This window comes from Rhyacophila brunnea, unplaced genomic scaffold (assembly GCF_057557595.1).
Source record: "Rhyacophila brunnea isolate RB1 unplaced genomic scaffold, BYU_Rbru_1.0 scaffold_19, whole genome shotgun sequence".
Classification (NCBI taxonomy): Eukaryota; Metazoa; Arthropoda; class Insecta; order Trichoptera; family Rhyacophilidae; genus Rhyacophila; species Rhyacophila brunnea.
The window spans coordinates 27,287,007-27,305,420 of NW_028232848.1; the positions used below are offsets into that span (position 1 = coordinate 27,287,007).

Here is an 18,414-nt window from a genome sequence, read left to right on the forward strand (position 1 = left end):
TTAGGTTAGGTTAAATTCGTGATTGCAGTAGATTAAAAAATATATTATTTTGGTAATGCGTGTTTTATTATAATTGAGTCGTAAATTAGTTTATATATATTTATAGGAACATTGAACAATTTTTTTTCATTTCTTTCTGTATTTACCATGGATTATGTATTTTATGTTAGTTTATTATATTATTTATGAAATAAGAATAGATTTGATGTTATAATTACATATACTTTCATACAAAGTTTACAATTTGTTCTGACTCAAAAAATACTATTAACATTTTTTTAATTTGTCGCCAATGTGAGCTTATAATATAACTATTATTTCGTCTTTAAAAAATTAGTTACTTAATGTCTAATTATGTTTTCTTTTTCCAAAAAACACAGCATGTCGAAGATTGGTATCAACGGATTCGGCCGAATCGCTCGCCTAGTGTTGAGGGCATCTCTTGAGCGTGGTGGCAGCGTGGTAGCCATAAATGACCCATTCATTGACTTGTATACATGGTCAAGTATGACTCTACCCACGGCCATTTCAAGGACACTGTCATATCTGATGGACAATGCTTAGTTATTAATGGAAACAAAATTCAAGTCTTCTTCGAACGCGATCCGAAAGCCATTCCATGGAGTAAAGCCGGAGCAGAGTACATCATCGAATCTAGTGGAGTCTTCACCACCATAGAAAAAGCTAAACTTCATTTTGAAGGCGAAGCTACGAAGGTTATCATATCTGCACCCAATTCTGACGCACCCATGTTCGTGTGTGGAGTTAGCTTCGAGGCGTACGATCCTTCAATGAAGATTGTTTCAAACGCCTCTTGCACTACCAATGGTCTTGCCCTCCTTGCTAAGGTAATTCACGAAACGATTTCGATATCATTGAAAGTCTGATGACTACTGTCCATGCGACTACCGCCATCCAAAGGACCGTTGATGGGCCTTCTGTAAAACTGTGGCGTGATGGCCGTGGCGCCGCCCAGAATATCACCCCCGATTCCACAGGCGTGGCAAAAGCTATAGGCAAGGTGACCCCTTCCCTAAACGGAAAACTCACTGGTATGGCTTTCAGAGTTCTAGTTCCCAACGTTTTCGTGGTAGACCTGACTATTCGTCTTTAAAAACCTGCATTTTATAAAGACATTAAGCAAAATGTGAAAGAAGCGGCCGCTGGCTCCATGAAAGGAATCCTTGGCTACACAGAAGACGCCGTTGTGTCATCCGATTTCATTGGAGACAATCATACTTCTACTTTTGACGCAGCCGCTGGCATCTCCCTCAATGACAACTTCGTGAAACTCATCATCTGGTATGACAACGAATTTGGTTACTCCAGTAGAGCTAACGACCTCATCAAGTACATGCAGACTAAAGATTAAATTATCAATACTGCATATTTTATGCCAACCAACTACGTGAAGTCAAAAATGTTGAGTTATAATAATTTTAGCGCGTGATATCTTCAAGTGAGATTTGTAAAATAAAGTCTCCATCATAATAAATGTCGTAAAACTATAAAATAAAATTTTCATTCAAAATCATCGACTGTTACAAACAAATTTAATCAGCGCATTTTTTAAACTAAAATATTTATTATTGCCATTTATGATTATCATATAAATAAATAAAGTTCAAATATTTTTACACCCATAACTTTTATTTCTCAATTTGATATAGTAGATAGTACCTAGCCACCTCATCAGGTGGCCATTAGATATAATTAGCATGTTATTTAAATGTGGTAGTTAAATATTAATTGAAAGGTTTGCAGCGAATGAGATAACAACGAGAATAATAAATGAAAAGTGATTTAAAAGAGCCTGGATTCAAACCGGAGACCCACAATTTGGCGGCTCTCAGATAATGCGTTGGCCTTTTGCCCGAGAGTTCTGGGTTCGATTCCCGGTGAGGATATAATATTTATGTGTTTTTCTTAAAGCTTGGGTGTTTGTGATTGTCCAAAATTACTAACAACCAACTTGTACGACAAAGCAAGGACATATTATATTTCTTTTTCTCATATTTATATTTATTAATATTTATTCTAAAAAAAAACCTCATAATTTAGATATATCGTCCATCGCGGACGAAAAGATTAATTAAGCTTATCGATAACTTATTAATAATAATTACATTATTCAACATAAATGAAATAATACAATTGAAATATTTGGTATATTTCTGTCTGATAAAATAATATACCAAGTCATTTATGTCGATATTACAAATTTTAATACTGAAGGTTGTAACAGTGTCGGAATGTATTTATGATGGTTCATGATTAGAATAATGTAATTTTTCTTTCGCGTATATTCCCTGCATCTTTTGAGACAAAATTAATTGAACTCAAAATAGTTTTTATAGATTCAATTGAATGCAAGATTTATTTAATTAGTTAAAGAGGAGCTAGAAAAAGCTCTCTACTTAAATATATTTTTTTAAAGACTTTTTTTTGATAAGAAGCGCAAAACGAGAGAGAAAAGAAAACAACTTTCAACCTGGATTCTGAATGGAAATTTTTGTGGGAGTTCCTAAACAGATTAATTTTTTGTTAATGACGCAAGCGATCTGAACTCTTCACTAATAGATTCTTCATGGACAGTTTCATGAGAGATAAAAATAGAAAAAAAAACAGATGTTTTCGATTTATTTTTCGAAATAATGTAAATTAATTATTCAATTATTATTATTATAAATAATATATTGTGCATGTCTTGCAAATGAAGGGTGTGGTTTCTGGCCGAGCCCAGTAAACTATAATTTGAAAGACACACAGTGTATTTTGGTTGTAATATGTGTGTTATTTCCTAATTTATTAAATATGACACTCATAATTTTAGGTATTATATTAATATTATAAAGAAAACTAAATATTCTACCAAAAGTACATAATATTATCTTTATAAGAGATTCCGTACTTATCCGATATGTTATTAAATTAAATTCTTTTTTCAAATGAGTATAACATAATATTGTTTCAGAATATGCCAATCTTTATTAAATAATGACATATACACACATATATATATAAAGCTCTGTAACCATTCAAGAAATACACAATAGTTATATCAAATCAATATTCAATTTCATAATCGTACTGAATATCGATTCGATATAATATATAAAAAAAATATTCTAGTTATTTTTTTTAATAAATACAAAATAAATTAAAACTGTGAATAATTCACGACTATTTATCTGAACTTTGAAAAGACTTATTTATTAAACCATTTTTTTTATTAAACGAAGAATATTTAACAAGTTTTCATTCCATATATTGAACATACATAACTTGAAAACACTTCAGATAATATATACCAACTAGAAAAAAATCATATTTGAAAATTCGGAAAAAATCAAAATTTGAACCCGTATAACCAGTGGTATCGTGCCAACTGTACGTTAATCAATTATGCTATAAGCCTCCTATCTAATTATGACAATTTAAACTAGTAGGTCATACATGCAATTTTTTCTAGTGGGTATTATTCTAGAGGATTCTAGGGGATTTATTCTAGTGGGTATGTCTTAGGTGTTTTCAAGTTATGTATATTCATTGTCATTCAACACCACTAGTAGCATTATATACTTTCCCTTAAGGGGGGACATGCTCGGCGTACGTCAAAATGGAGCTTTTATTGCATTTTCAAACCATGATCCTGGACATTCCTTAAACGTTGTAGATAATCTATTTATATAATTTTGAAGCCTTATTATCCTTTATATTTATTTTAAACATTTGATGACTATTTTTGTTACATAAAATAGTATTCTTTTAAACCTCTCGCTCTAATATTTTAGAATATAGTCATATTTCAGTACATGAATGTGCAGTGGTGTTAAGATTTTTTACATTTATTAATTTTTAAACGCATTTATAAAACCATTAGTATAATTTATGAGGAGATAATTTTAGTAAAATATTTACGATAAAAAATTATATTGATAATCTCTGTGATCACAAATTTGACAAGAATTAGGCATTTTATTATTCAAAAAATGGGCAAGATTAGCACATTTGAAGATAATTTTAAAGATACTTATTATAAGCTACGTCTTTTACCATTTAAGTGTGATAAACATCCTATGAATATTAATTGCTTTATAATAATTATTGACCTAAGAATAAGGTAGTGTTTTTTTGAAATACGCCATTTCTTTTGGCATTCCCCAGTGGTTAAGCTACAACATACGGCCGTAGCCATAAATTGACAAACTATAATTTAAGTAGGGAGTAAAATGATGTTAACGCGCGTGTTTGAACATGTACCTAACCGAATTTTTTTTTATTTTTTTTTTAAACGGTACATGTTCAAACACGCGCGTTAATAGAATACTATTTTATGTAACATAAATACTTAATGCAATCATCAAATGTTTAAAATAAATATAAAGGATAATAAAACTTCAAAATTATATAAATAGATTATCTACAACGTTTAAGGAATGTCCAGGATCATGGTTTGAAAATGCAATAAAAGCTCCATTTTGACCTACGTCGAGCATGTCCCCCCTTAAGTATATTAAAATGTATTATTTTATTTATGAATATTAATAGGTACTCCCGGTGTTCTTTAAAATTTATGCCAAAACTAGATCTGTATTTTGTGTAAATGGATACGCCATATTCTTTCTGCTGGCAATTCATGCACGGTGACAGAGACAAATGGATCTGCGAAAGACAGAAAAAAGAATCCGTTGATATTATAGCCTACCTTTTTAATGGCGTTGGCCAAAATGACGTTTTATACACCCAGGCCGGGCCTCCGAGATTTCCCGGAACAACTGAAATAAATTTGACAAGCTCAGCTAAGCTTATCTTAAAGAAAGCAAGTATCTTGAAAAAGTAGGGAGCTTTCCGTAGAAACAGTTGTTGTTTAAGGCAGCGTAGATGGAAAGGTACAGAGATAAAGATCTCAGATAGAGTTTTGTTGGAGTGCTTTATACGCATATGCAACTTTTGGCTTAGAATTTAGCTTTTCAAGCGTGCGCCTTCGTAAAAATTTAAGTCCCGGAAAAAGGGCATGTTTACTTGCGAAATTTTAATGGAAAAACCTTTTTTCATGATGCACGGTACTCAAGGGTACCTAAATATAAAAAAAACGTTCGTGGACGTTTTTTTAATACAAGTTAGCTTTATAATTCAGAATAGTCCATATAAACAAACACGTTAACTTCTTATGACGAACTTAACGACAATAATATATAATTTATAAAAAAAATCAATGAGAACTCTCATAATTATGCGTAAACAATACGTATACTCATGTTTATTATGAATATAAAGATATTTCCGAGTTGCTGTAAAATCCACTTAAAACAATTGGACATAGTTATGCAGAAAGTAGTCAGTCCACAAAAAATAAAAAAAATGAGATATGCTATAGATCAGATGCAAGAAGGTTTTCTCTACATTCTGCTGAAAAAAGCCAAACTTGTAATTATTTATATTAAGCTTTGCTACCGTAATGTCAACAGGCCAAATAATATTTTGCCGAGAGGATGGAATGGTATGACATGATTCCTGGTATTTGTTCGTGGCGTGCTCGTTTGTTGTTTGGTGGGTGCAATCCGCGCAACTGCTGCAGATTGTAAGCGTGTAAATTAGATAAGGTATGCGCGTGTATATTTTTTTCTGTACAAATCGTTTGCTAAAAAATATAGTGCAAGTACGCTAAAAATAAAATTAGGAGAGACGTCGTTTGGGAATAAATGTAATAATTATCTATTATTAATGCATTGATTAAATTCTCACCACTTTGGGCGTATAGTAAGGTACATTGGTAAAGCACATTGAGTCGAGTTCGATGGATGTGGGTTCGAGTCCCGCTCGGCACCAATATTTTTTTTTTTTTTATATAAGTATATTTCCATATTTTATAAGTATGTTTCCATGGAGTTTTCGAATTATTTATCCACAATAAAAAATGCTATATTCTTGAATTATATTATTTTAATAAAAATTCAATGTTTATTTATTAAAAACACTCCAATGAGACAATAGGAAAACTCTCATTAAATAAAACCAGTGTGACATAATATTATTGCATATAATATTATATACCAGATAATATGAAATATTCATTTAGTTTTACAGTTTCATATATTTAATATAAGAGTGTTTTCGTCAGATTTCGTGCTTGTAACTTAGTCATTATAAATGCATGTACATTCAAGCAGAAATACAATGCATATACGATCATGAATTCGTAATATATATAGGTATATTGATAGTCTAGCTAGATATAGTGGTTATTAATAAATACACGGATAGATTTACAGTACAACATGCACTAATGATAAGTAAAATATTCGTAAGCGTCAGGTATAGTATTATCTACTAAAGTACCCACAGCACGTGAACACAAATAATATTATTGTTGATTTTCCTCCACGGATTGTTTAATATTATAATGTTTTATGGACAAGAAAACTTGGTTTTAAATTATTTAAAAGCACTTATAATATTTTTTATTATTTATAGATGCTCTCATCATAAACTAGAGATAGAACATAATATTTAGAGATAGATCGTTTCGGCAAGTAATATGTTTTAACAAATTGTTTATAGTAAAGCTTATATTGCAAATACAAAACTGCCCAGACAATTGCCGCCAAACCAAATGCGCCCATACTAGTGCTCGTCAATACCGCCCGGACAAACCGCCAAGACAAAACCGCCCGCAAAAAAAAAGTGCTTTTTTGGTTTATTGAATTGCTATTGAATTGAATCGATAGAAATTTACATACTTACGATAATCAGTGTAATTTAAGATTTAACCCTTTTCACCTATCCCAATCTATGGTAACCGCTTTATTGTCCGATAAACTGAGTAAATATAATATGGTAGTCATTAGTTATATCTAATATTAGTATCTATCTAATATTTATTGACCTGCCTCTTTTTCAGCATCTTTATATTTTTTTTAGTTGGTTCATGCAATGTACAGAGAGTAAAAGCGATGCTCGGAAATAGATGCCGTATAAATATTCAAGTTTCTCCTAAAAAATAGCATCGGCGCATGTTCAATGTTAAATTGACCTACTATAGTTTAGATTATTCTACATATTTTGACCGGAAAGGTTTTTTTTTGAACATTTGTTTAATAATATCTTTATTTCAAAAATTTATGTTTAGTATATTTTTTTTTATTTTATTATCTGAGTTATCGGTCACGTGTATAGAACGCCGGAGGAGTCACCGCTAAGGCGCGCTATGTACATAATATGAAAAAATACTTTAACTGTTGAAACTGAGATGGCTGAACTGCACCACAGGAGATTTAGGAATGCACGGCCAAAGCATTGGTACTGTTAAAATAATAAATTATCTTTTATTGCAGATTTATTTGTATCAAATAATTAACACAAGTTTTGTCAAAATGGAGATTATACCAATATAAAACTTGAATCTTAAAATTTTGCATGTGTTAACTGCATATAAAAAGAAGAATGTAGTCAATTATTACACATACCTAGTGTGCAGTGAAATACATCAAACTATAAAAAATTAAAACATATTAAGTAGATACAAAATTTCAAGCAACAGCATAATGTTATTGGTTTAAATTTTTTCAATGCGCCAATTAACAAAATGTGATTTTTCTAACGCTTTACCAAATCACATTTGTTAAAAAATAACCAGGGTATATTGTAATACAAAAAGTTTATATACCTATAACTAGTTTTAGTTTAAAATATTGTCAGATACACAATAAGGTAATATTTTTAATACTCTATCAGCTACAGCAGGTCGGTTCGTAGAGAATAATTTATCGTAACATATAAAAGGGCACAGGTTTAATTATAATTGAAACATACGTAAAAATAACAATCTCAGATAAATATAATATAATGTCTTCCTTTTTTTAATTACAGTAATAGACACTTGTTTTTATCGTTTTCTGATTAATGTTTTATATAAAGATTGTTGAGTAATAAAATTGTTGAAAAACAACAATTAAATTAAATTCATTCTGTCATTGTGTGTATTTTGAGAACGACGTAACATAATTTATTGATATTTATATTAACAACTTTTGTTTGTGTATTTTTGTATTCCATAATTATAATAATTGTTATTGGTCACAGATTTTATATTATAATTTTGTCTATATTTGAATGGTTTCCAAAAGTTTATTGTTTTCTTTAATTAAGTGTTATGGGAAAGAATAAGGGAAGAAAATATGAAAATATACAATTTACGTAAGTAACTTTCTTCTTTCTGTGCCATAACCGTTTTTGAATGTCAGCGATGATTTTCACAATCTATTCTCGGACAGTCGCTGCTCCAAATAATATGGATTTGGTCTGAGATCTCTGAGATTCTTGTCCCATTATGTTTTTATTATACCAGAGCTATGCTTACCTTTGAATAGATGATTGTTTATATACAATGCTATCGGTATATAAATTAATACAGATGATGCAGAATGTCACATTTAATTGTATCCGTATTAAGATGAAGACCCACACGGTTTAAGTTGTTGAAGAGCCTATTCACGGGGTGACCTTTAATAGTATCTACTTGGATACTGGAAATAAATCTAACGGATTGTTCGAATAACTAACATCTAACCATTTCATGCTTCACTGTGGAGAAAAAAATGGTCATTTACCTTAGTTGGATTAGGCCAAACCACACTGCTGATTTTTATCGCTACCTACGAATGAGATATATTATTTGTACTTTGTTCTCGTGAGTTTATCGACCGTTGTCAGGAACACATAAAGCCTTAACTATTTACTATTCTCACTAAGCATTTTATGTTGCTAAGCAACAATATCGTAGGAATTTAAGCAATGCCTAGCTTTGAGTGTGGATCTAGCCGAATAGAAACTTACATTATCCAGCATTTTAAATAATATAAAAGCACTGTAAAACATAATAGATATGTTTTTGATATACCTACTAATCATACTTAATATTATACCAGAGGCTTGTAATATTCCATCCATAAATGACATACAACTTAATAATTACAAAATAAAAAAAAAACTTTTTATATACAACGTTTTTAAATTTTCTGTTGAATCATATAAATTTGACTTCACTAGCTAAAACGATCAAAAAATTTGTACTTGATAGAAATAATACTGAAATGTCATATTGATTTCCATAGTAACACGCGTATATATTAATGTTAATAATTTAGTTGCTAGGACCCACTTAGCAACCAATAATAGTTTTAGTATTTAGGGATTTCTTCCGAAATAACTTTTTATACAAAACAGAATTAACTGAAAATGAATTCAATTCCACTTAAAGATGGCTAAAAGTATTAAAAAATGCATTGGCATTATAAAAGTTTCAAATGTCTAGCTAGTCGAGGAGTTAGTTAAAAATCGATTGCAAGATTTGTACCGGACAAACAACTACCGGACAAATAAGAATACGAGCTAAGAAAAACGTTGTAAAATATGTAGTAATTTTTAAATGTATATAGCAATTAAATAAAATTACGCATTTTTACTGATTGTAAATCGAACAAATGAAAATAAGACTTCAGGATTTACAATGAATTATAGTATTTTTAAGGACAATGAGTATTTTTCGAATATCGTCTGTAATATTTTTGTCGACAAGACTAATGAAAGCACATCAAATATCCGCGTTGAGAATCCCTGCTTTATACCATTATATTAGTGTGTACGTTAAATATATTGGACGCTAAAGACGAGTCCAGCACGTAAAGATAAGGTGTCCATTCGATATAATTAGCATGCAATTGGAATGTTTGCTTCTCAAATTATGGGTAGTGGATTTTAATTACGCATCTTGTTTTTTTTAACGTGCGTTTTGTTCTAGAGCAGTGATTTTCAAATTGTTTTGTAGCCTTCTTTTAGCTGAAATTCTTTTCAGAGAGCCGTACTACTAGTTATTTCATAAAACATCAATACAGCATTCTTAGGTCGTGTGAAATTTTGAGAATAGATAGTCTAAATTGTATTCCAAATTATTGGAAAGAGTTAATTTATTAAAATAACAATATTTTTATATTTATATAGGTACATAATGTACTTATTGTAATGCAAAATAAACATTTTTGAATTTTTCTTACAATGTTGTGTATTTTACAGTTCAAAAGTTGCCAGGGGCACGATTGTGTTTGATATTTAAAAATAATTTCAAAAATTATTCCAACGCGGTATCTATAGGTTTTGTTATGAATAATGTGGTGTACCTATAGCCGTCATGTGCAGGCTATATTTTCTTGAAGGAGCAGTGGAAAAATGTGTAAAAAATATTTTAAAGGCAAAAATATAACTTCTTGCAATGTAAGACAGCCATCATTTTCACCAAAGCCAACACGGCTTATTTAAAAACGGATATTCCATGTAGGTATATAAAAGCTAATACGGGATTATAACTTATGTTATAAAGTACACGAGGAGAAAGCTTTTATATTCAGGTGGTAAAGTGTCATTATGTCTACACGATAAGGTTGAAGGCCCTGTCGGAGGAAGTCAACTCCTCGCTAGAGCTAATATGCCCAACCCTCTATGGCCGGTAAAATAAAACCAACATCACTTCAGACCGCGATCTGGAATACTCGAGGTTCACTCCTCAAAGATAAACACGAAGTCCGACACTTCCTGCGTGAGCACGACATTGACATACTTCTTGTCAATGAAACATGGCTCAAACCCTCGCACCATATTAATATACCGAACTACACTATCCACAGAACAGACAGACTCACTAAAGGTGGCGGAACAGCCATCATCGTAAAATCACATATCGAGCACTGTTCAATACACTCTCAGCCACCCGCGCGCGTCACACGTCCGGCTATAGAATCTACCTCGATATTAGTAACCACTAAGAATTACGGCTTAGTTAAATTCACAGCTATCTACTGTCCTCCGAAACAGAAACCCACCAGGTCAGATTTTGATAACTTATTGGACACCAACAATACTCCCACAGTCATTGCCGGAGACTTCAACGTTGGAACAACCGTAAGTCAACGGCTCGTGGAGTAGTGTTATACGATTTCATTCAAGCTAGCCAATCAGTGATAGTCGCACCTCTGACGCCCACTAACTTCCCAAACAGAGGTATGCCTAGTATTCTCGATTTCGCTATCATCCGTAATACCAACTACATTCCCATCATTCGTACGGTAGATGAACTAAACTCCGATCATAAACCGGTCCTAATGTTCCTCGGGGATGCATTGGACCCACTAGCTACGACACCAGACTCCCAAAGATATAAAATATCCTGGGAAGACTTTGCCATTCATCTGGAGGAACACCACACGATTCCATTAGATCTCTCGTCAACACCTAAAATAGATTCCGCAATAGGGGAACTGACAGCCTCTATAAACGAGGCGATCAAATCCGCTTCAACTTTGATCAGTCAGACTGATACCCACAGAATGGATATGCCTAAATCCACCAGACTTAAAATCACGGCGAGAAACCGCGCCAGGAAAATCTCCCAAATCTTGGGGGACCAGCCCTCTTTCCTCAAGTTTAAGAAACTAAGGAAAGAGGTTCGCAAACTAAACGCCACACACGCTAGTGAGACCTGGAACTCCAAACTCACAGAGCTACTTAAGGGCAGTGACCCCTTCTGGAAACTTTCTAAAGCCTTGAGGATAAAGAAATGTCCTATCACTCCTCTGAAAGCCCATAATAAAATGGTCTTCACGACTGGAGAAAAACTCGAGGTATTTGCGGACAGCCTCCAAAATCAATTTAGACCCAACGAATTAGACACATCTAAAAGGTCCACCAGAAGACACCTAAAATCAATTGAAGACAGGGCCAGCGCAATCATACATGATAGAATAGATCCTCCACCACCTCCGATCACGCCAACCTCCACTCAGGAAGTTGAATATTTAATCTCACGACTTAAAAATTGTTCAGCGCCAGGCAACGACGGAGTGAGCAACCTCTCTCTCAAGAATTTACCAGAAAAAGGCATCCTTGCCTTAACAGGGATCTTCAATGCCTGTCTAGAGCTGCAATACTTTCCAGATGTCTGGAAACTTGCTGACATCATCCTCCTGCCAAAACCGGGCAAGGATCACACTCTCCCCGAAAGTCACCGGCCAATCAGCCTCCTCCCTACGATGAGCAAACTCTTAGAAAGACTCATAAATGCCAGACTTCAAATCATTATCCATGAGAAAAAACTCATACCAGACGTTCAGCATGGGTTCAGAGCTGGTCACGCCACGAACCATCAACTGCTGCGCGTAACAGAATACATAACAGACGGTTTCAATCACCATAAATCTACAGTTGGCTTGTTCTTAGATATTGCTAAGGCCTTCGACAAAGTTTGGATCGAAGGCCTCATAGTTAAACTCTCAGAGGCCGAAATCGATCAGCCAATTATTCAAATCTTACACTCGTTCATCACCGACAGACACTTTGCAGTCAAACTGTTCGGAGAAAGATCCTCAATCAGACCCGCAAGCGCCGGAGTCCCTCAAGGCTCCATTCTCGCTCCGTCTCTGTATAACCTCTATACAAGAGACATTCCGATCCCATCAGACACCCCTTTAGCTTCATGCATAATAGCACAATATGCAGACGATACAGCGATCCTCTCCCAATCGATGAATCAAGACAGAGCTACAGAACTAGTCCAAAGGGCGGCCGACCAGGTTTCCGCCTGGTGCGACAAATGGCGCATAAAGATAAACGCAGAAAAGAGTAACGCCATTTGCTTCAGGCGCAACTTTAGGAAAAAACCACCTCCTAAACGTAAGCGCAAATTTCCACACCTGGTAATGCACAAAACTAAAATCCCTTGGACCAATACGGTCAAATATCTTGGTCTAACGCTAGACACAGCACTCAACTTTTCAAAACACATTAGCGATAAAAGACGCCAAGCCGACATAGTTTTAGCTAAGCTCAAACCCATGATAGGACATAGGAGCAAACTTGCCTATCGCAGCAAGTTGCTATTATACACAGCTATCATCCGTCCCATTATGACCTACGCGTGCCCCGTCTGGGCATTCGCCGGCTTAAAATTCATCAACAGACTACAAATCGTACAGAACAAAACTCTCAGAGCAATCACCAATGCTCCCTGGTTCGTCAGGAACACCACACTCCACAGCGATCTTAACTTGGAAACCCTCCAAACCCACATCCTCAAGCTCACGAAGCAATTCTACAGCTCCATCAACAACCATCCCAACACGACAATTAAAGACTTATTACATTACGACATACACGCCCACTACAAATTTGACCGACCAAGAAGGGTTCTTCTACTAATGCCCCCCTCCCCTAAATAAATATCCTTTTTTCCTATATTCTTCTCTTTTGTATACTCTTTTCTTCTTGTACTTTTTTATATGATTACAGATCCCTTGCCACTTAACCTAGACCGATCAACACCCAGGATGTCCGGATGACCCAGGAGGGTACTTCTATTAATTCCCCCCTCCCTTAATAAAATATTCTTTTTCCTTATATACTTCTCTCTCTGTTTATTCTTTACTTCTTGTACTTATCTATATGATGACAGATCCCTTGCCACTCAACCTAGACCGACCACCACCCAAGATGACCGGATGACCCAGGAGGGTACCTCTAATAAATCCCCCCTCCCCTAAATAAATATCCTTTTTCCTTATATTATTTTCTCTTCCTACAGATTAAAACCACAGCGGAGGGGTTTTTGGCCGGTAGTGGGCTTGCTCACCTCCGGAGTTTTTCCCCCCTCTGCGGCTCAAATTTTGATGAGCAAACGGGCTAAGACCCGAAGTAACACACGATAAAGATGCGATTGTGGATGCCAATCTTGCTTTTGGCCTTCTCTCAGTCTTCGTGGGAGCACCGGCTGGTGCGGAAAAAGATGACCCCGGCTCTGGATTCGGACTGGACGAACGCCAGACCCCACAGGCTGAACGCTGGACTCTGCAAAGCCGGACAGAAGCAAGATGTGGGGTGGGGAGAGGTTGGAGGCCTGTGACGGCGGCGGTCCTTGTTGTTGTTTGTTCAGAAGAAACACTTTTTAAATATACTTACTAGAGATTCCTTCACACAGATCCTAAACCTGGTCTCGGTCGGTCGCGAAGCCGCCGAAACCAGGTCCTCTCACTCCAATCATGCTTCACTCCAGATAGATACTTCATATAAAGATGATAGACGCTAAAAACCGTCTAGGTGGCCCAAATGAATAAGCACATACCCTAAGTAAGTAGATAGACTTTTATACTGTATAATAAAATGTAATTATTCATAAATAGGCTTACTCCTATTATATATATGCTCCTACTGGACCTAATTATGCTTCTGTATTTCAGGATAGAGCCAAGAAAAGGTCGTGCCAATTTTCTCGATCCATCGCTTCGTCTCGCACCTTCCGCTATTTGACATCTATAGTGTGCAGAGTGAGGTAGGGTCGGCTCCGATGACAGAATCTTTAGGACTGTATACAAGGTTACAGAGTATCGTAGCAATATCCAGGACACATGAAACATTTCTTCATGATTACGCAAATGAACTAGAAATGATGTGCCAGCGCACAAACTCTAGTGTTTATAACGCGGTTGTATAAGTGTACCCTTAATATTTGACTTTTGGGATATAGTATGATGCCGTATTTTACAGCCGGTAGCAAGCAATGACATTTAACCAAATTGCATATTATAATCATTATATTTTATTTATATTTTCATATAGGCCAATTATCTGATATATTATGAATTTGATTTATTTTAATTTCTACTTTCTAGCATACTATTTTCTTGTCAACATATCACCAATTAGCAGAACTATCGGCCTAATGACATAATTATTTATTGTAGGTAGCGTTCACTAATGGCAGCGACTATATTATTATCCATGATTGCCATGTTAGGAAACTTATAATAATAAAATAAATCATATATACATAAATAACGATTCCATAATCAGCGAATTTTAGATTCGATTCTTAACGATTTGATCATTTTGAAATACGTGTATTATTTTGTCAGGTTGGAGAGGACGAGAAAGAGTTCGTGCATCTAGTCGAATGTCAGAGAGATGTAGTCAAACCATGGAGAAGGCTGTTAGACGGGTTAATCGTTCGGATTACGATACGGAGCACTCAGTCATGAAATCCCGACGAAAACGAAGAATTCATATTATACACATTTTAAAATACTTAGTTCACAACTATTTAAAATAAATTATTATAGATGACTAATCTTTTCGAATTTGAACAATAATTAGGGATGTATATATATATATATATATATTTATGTATATCTATGATACAACAAATGCATGTTTATGTTTAGTAGTTAATATATTATGTACCTAGGTGAAATCGGATAATAGTAAAGTAATCACAAATATTATCAATGTCATCTGATATCATCTTAATAATATTAGAAGTTGTATCATTTTTTGTATGTAAAAGGAATTACCTAATTATTAATTTGGCAAATTAATTAATCAACAGAATATTATGTTTTATCCAATCGCCTTAATTAGTGAATTCTTAAGAAAAATAATAATCTAAAAGAAATGTGTGGGATAGTATCCATTTCACAACAACATTAATCCTCATTAACGATACCGAAATGATGTCTGAGCGTACAGAAGGTGATGTCTATTAATAAAAAAATATCCTCCATGTCGAATGGAAATCCATTAGACAATATTATATGAAATGTGATATCATCAAAGATCTTACGTGGAGTGAGTGAATACAATCTAATAATTCTGAAGATGTATAACATTATGGAGAATTTTGCTTAAACCGACAGTGGCGTTCAGTAATATTGAAAATAATATTTTATTGTGATGTTATGCCTAATTAGTAACTATTTTGTTACACCCTAACTCCTATTACAATGTTTTGTAGTAAAATAGCAAATTCCTTGTGATGAATGAACCTCAATTTAAACCTATCTAAACTATCCTAATATTATGTTTTCCCATTGGATACAAGCGAAAGAACTTCATATTATTATGTACAACTCGGATGTCAAGCAGAAATAAGAAGTCGCGTGCAGATTGCGAGAAATGCGATGACAGGTCTCATCTCACCACTATATGGAAGGATGGGGGAATTTAAATTACCAAGAAAATGATGCTTGTACAATTATTTAACATTAGTATTCTCTATATTCTTCTATAGAAGGCAAAGCATAGGAAAAGCACCGGCGCGCTGAAGTGACCAAGCGAAGCTTACCGGTGGCAACCTTCAGAAGCAGAGGATCAAGAGATGAGGAAAGTCTTGGTCGCTCAGAAGATGGCGTGATTTAAAGTTAGTAATAATGATACTCATTCACGAGGCAATTATCAAGAAGAAAGAGAAGGTATATCTACAATCTTAGGACATTTCGTAGTATTTGGTGAGATTAAATGTTGGAGACGAGTTCTTTTCAGATGGACTAACTAAATAGTTTATAATCACAACTCTCTGCTATTAATATTATTTATTTTATTATCAAAGACTCGTACTTATGGTTGAGGTTGTTGATTTCGGTTGCTATGGTTTTCTACTCTCATATTTGTATTGCAATCTCTACTGCGGCACTAGTGTGCATTGCATCAGTCAGTTTAAACACTCATAATATTATATTATCGTATTTAATTAATTAACTGTTTATTTTACAAGAAATGAAAATATAATTAATATTAAATTCTACTGGTTTTTAAAAAAGGTTTGTCGATAGCTATTTCGGGTGTAACACCATTATCAAGACTATTCAGATAGGCCGCTTGCCTTTGCTTAAATACTACACGTGTATAGATAGAGACAGAATACATTCTCTTACTCGTTCCAGCATTATTATGAATTTGTACACTTATTATTAATTGTAATATTATTAATACTTTGAAAACCCTAAGTGGGTTTTTTAATGGATGTCAAAATTTATCAAAATTACAGTGTTCGAGATTGACATTATTAATCAATTAAAATAATATTAGTATAATTGTATTATTCGTGTGTTTAAATTATATTTAATAGTGGCGACGAATGCATTACCAAATTTTCATTAATTATGTGATTACTTTTGGATAATTCGCGATTAATTTCCAACTGTTCGAGTAAATTCAATTTTAGACCTTTATTACATAAATGCAAACATTCCGGCGCCATATTATTACTGATGCCATGCGAATTTGATATCAAAAATGAAATATGAAATAGCTATCGACAAATCTTTTTTAAAAACCTGTAGAATTTAATATTAATTATATTTTCATTTCTTGTACAATGGAATTCTACCAAGTAAATGCTAACTCAATTAATAAACTGTTTATTAATTTACGACGTCACCTATATTGGGCATATTATAGGCGTTGTCAAGAATTTTCTTCCATCTGAAGCAATTCTTCGATGATTTTGGTGATTTAGTCATTCAGTCGCTTTTTTGATGTTATCCTTCCACCTGGAAGGCAATATTGGTTATTTGGAAGAATATTGCTTCTGGAATAATCTTTAAACAGCTTATTAGGATGCTTAATATGGCAGGGAGTGCGGGGAAAGGAAAATTGAACTAGGTACGCCACTGAAAAACGCCCCACTGCTGAGTTTGCATATTATAAAAAATTTACATTTCAGATAAAACATTTGACTTCATGATAAAATACCCATTTTTATCAGATGCGTAGCACTGCCTGCCAGTTATTACATCCTTTTATTTTTATCAAGATGTTAATTATTGTACACTTTAAAGAATATTTTATATTAAAGGCAAGTGCCATCTATTTTTATTTAAACAGTTGTCGAGTAATTGACGGAAAATAAAAACGTATTTTCACATAAAACATACGGAGGAAATGTTTGAAATATTGATGTAGAATTCGCACCGTGAGTGTAAAACCAAGGCATCTGCAAAAGACATATTTTGGATATATTTGGGTTTGAAGTCTTCGTTTTGTTAGGACAAATAGAATTTCTAAAAAAAAAACAATATTTGGTTTATATCTACATTGTATTGCATGTTCTTTCAGTTACTTCACTTTTACATTATCAAGTTCACGACTTTTGCAGTTGTTTTGCATTAAATCTCGAAATTGAAGAATTTGCAGATGCCTTGGTTTTACACTCACGGTGCGAATTGTTAAATAACTAAAAAGAATTACAATGAATTCTTTAACGAAAAATATTATCATAAAAATATTTAAAATAAAAATACTGGGATATTTATGACAACTAAAACAACTTGTTTTATTAAAAGCGCATAAACTATTATTGTAGATAAATAATATTTTTATGAGCACTGTCTTCTTCAGTATTTAAAATATACAATATCAATAAATTGGTTTTTGTTGTAAGTAATTTGTTTGAAGCTGAAATTCCTAAAACCAAAATACCTAATTGAGAATAATGCCATATTCAATATCTACATCAGATAACTATTGTTATATGGTTTTAATATACTATTATTTCAATGTTCATTTTTGTCAATTAAAAAAATGCTAAAATTATTA

General features: G+C 33.5%; 1 pseudogene; it reads left to right on the forward strand.

Moving 5' to 3' along the window:
* Nucleotides 1-381: 381 nt before the first annotated feature.
* LOC147072880 (glyceraldehyde-3-phosphate dehydrogenase-like) lies at nt 382-1,372 on the forward strand (annotated as a pseudogene).
* The last annotated feature ends 17,042 nt before the right edge of the window (nt 1,373-18,414 follow it).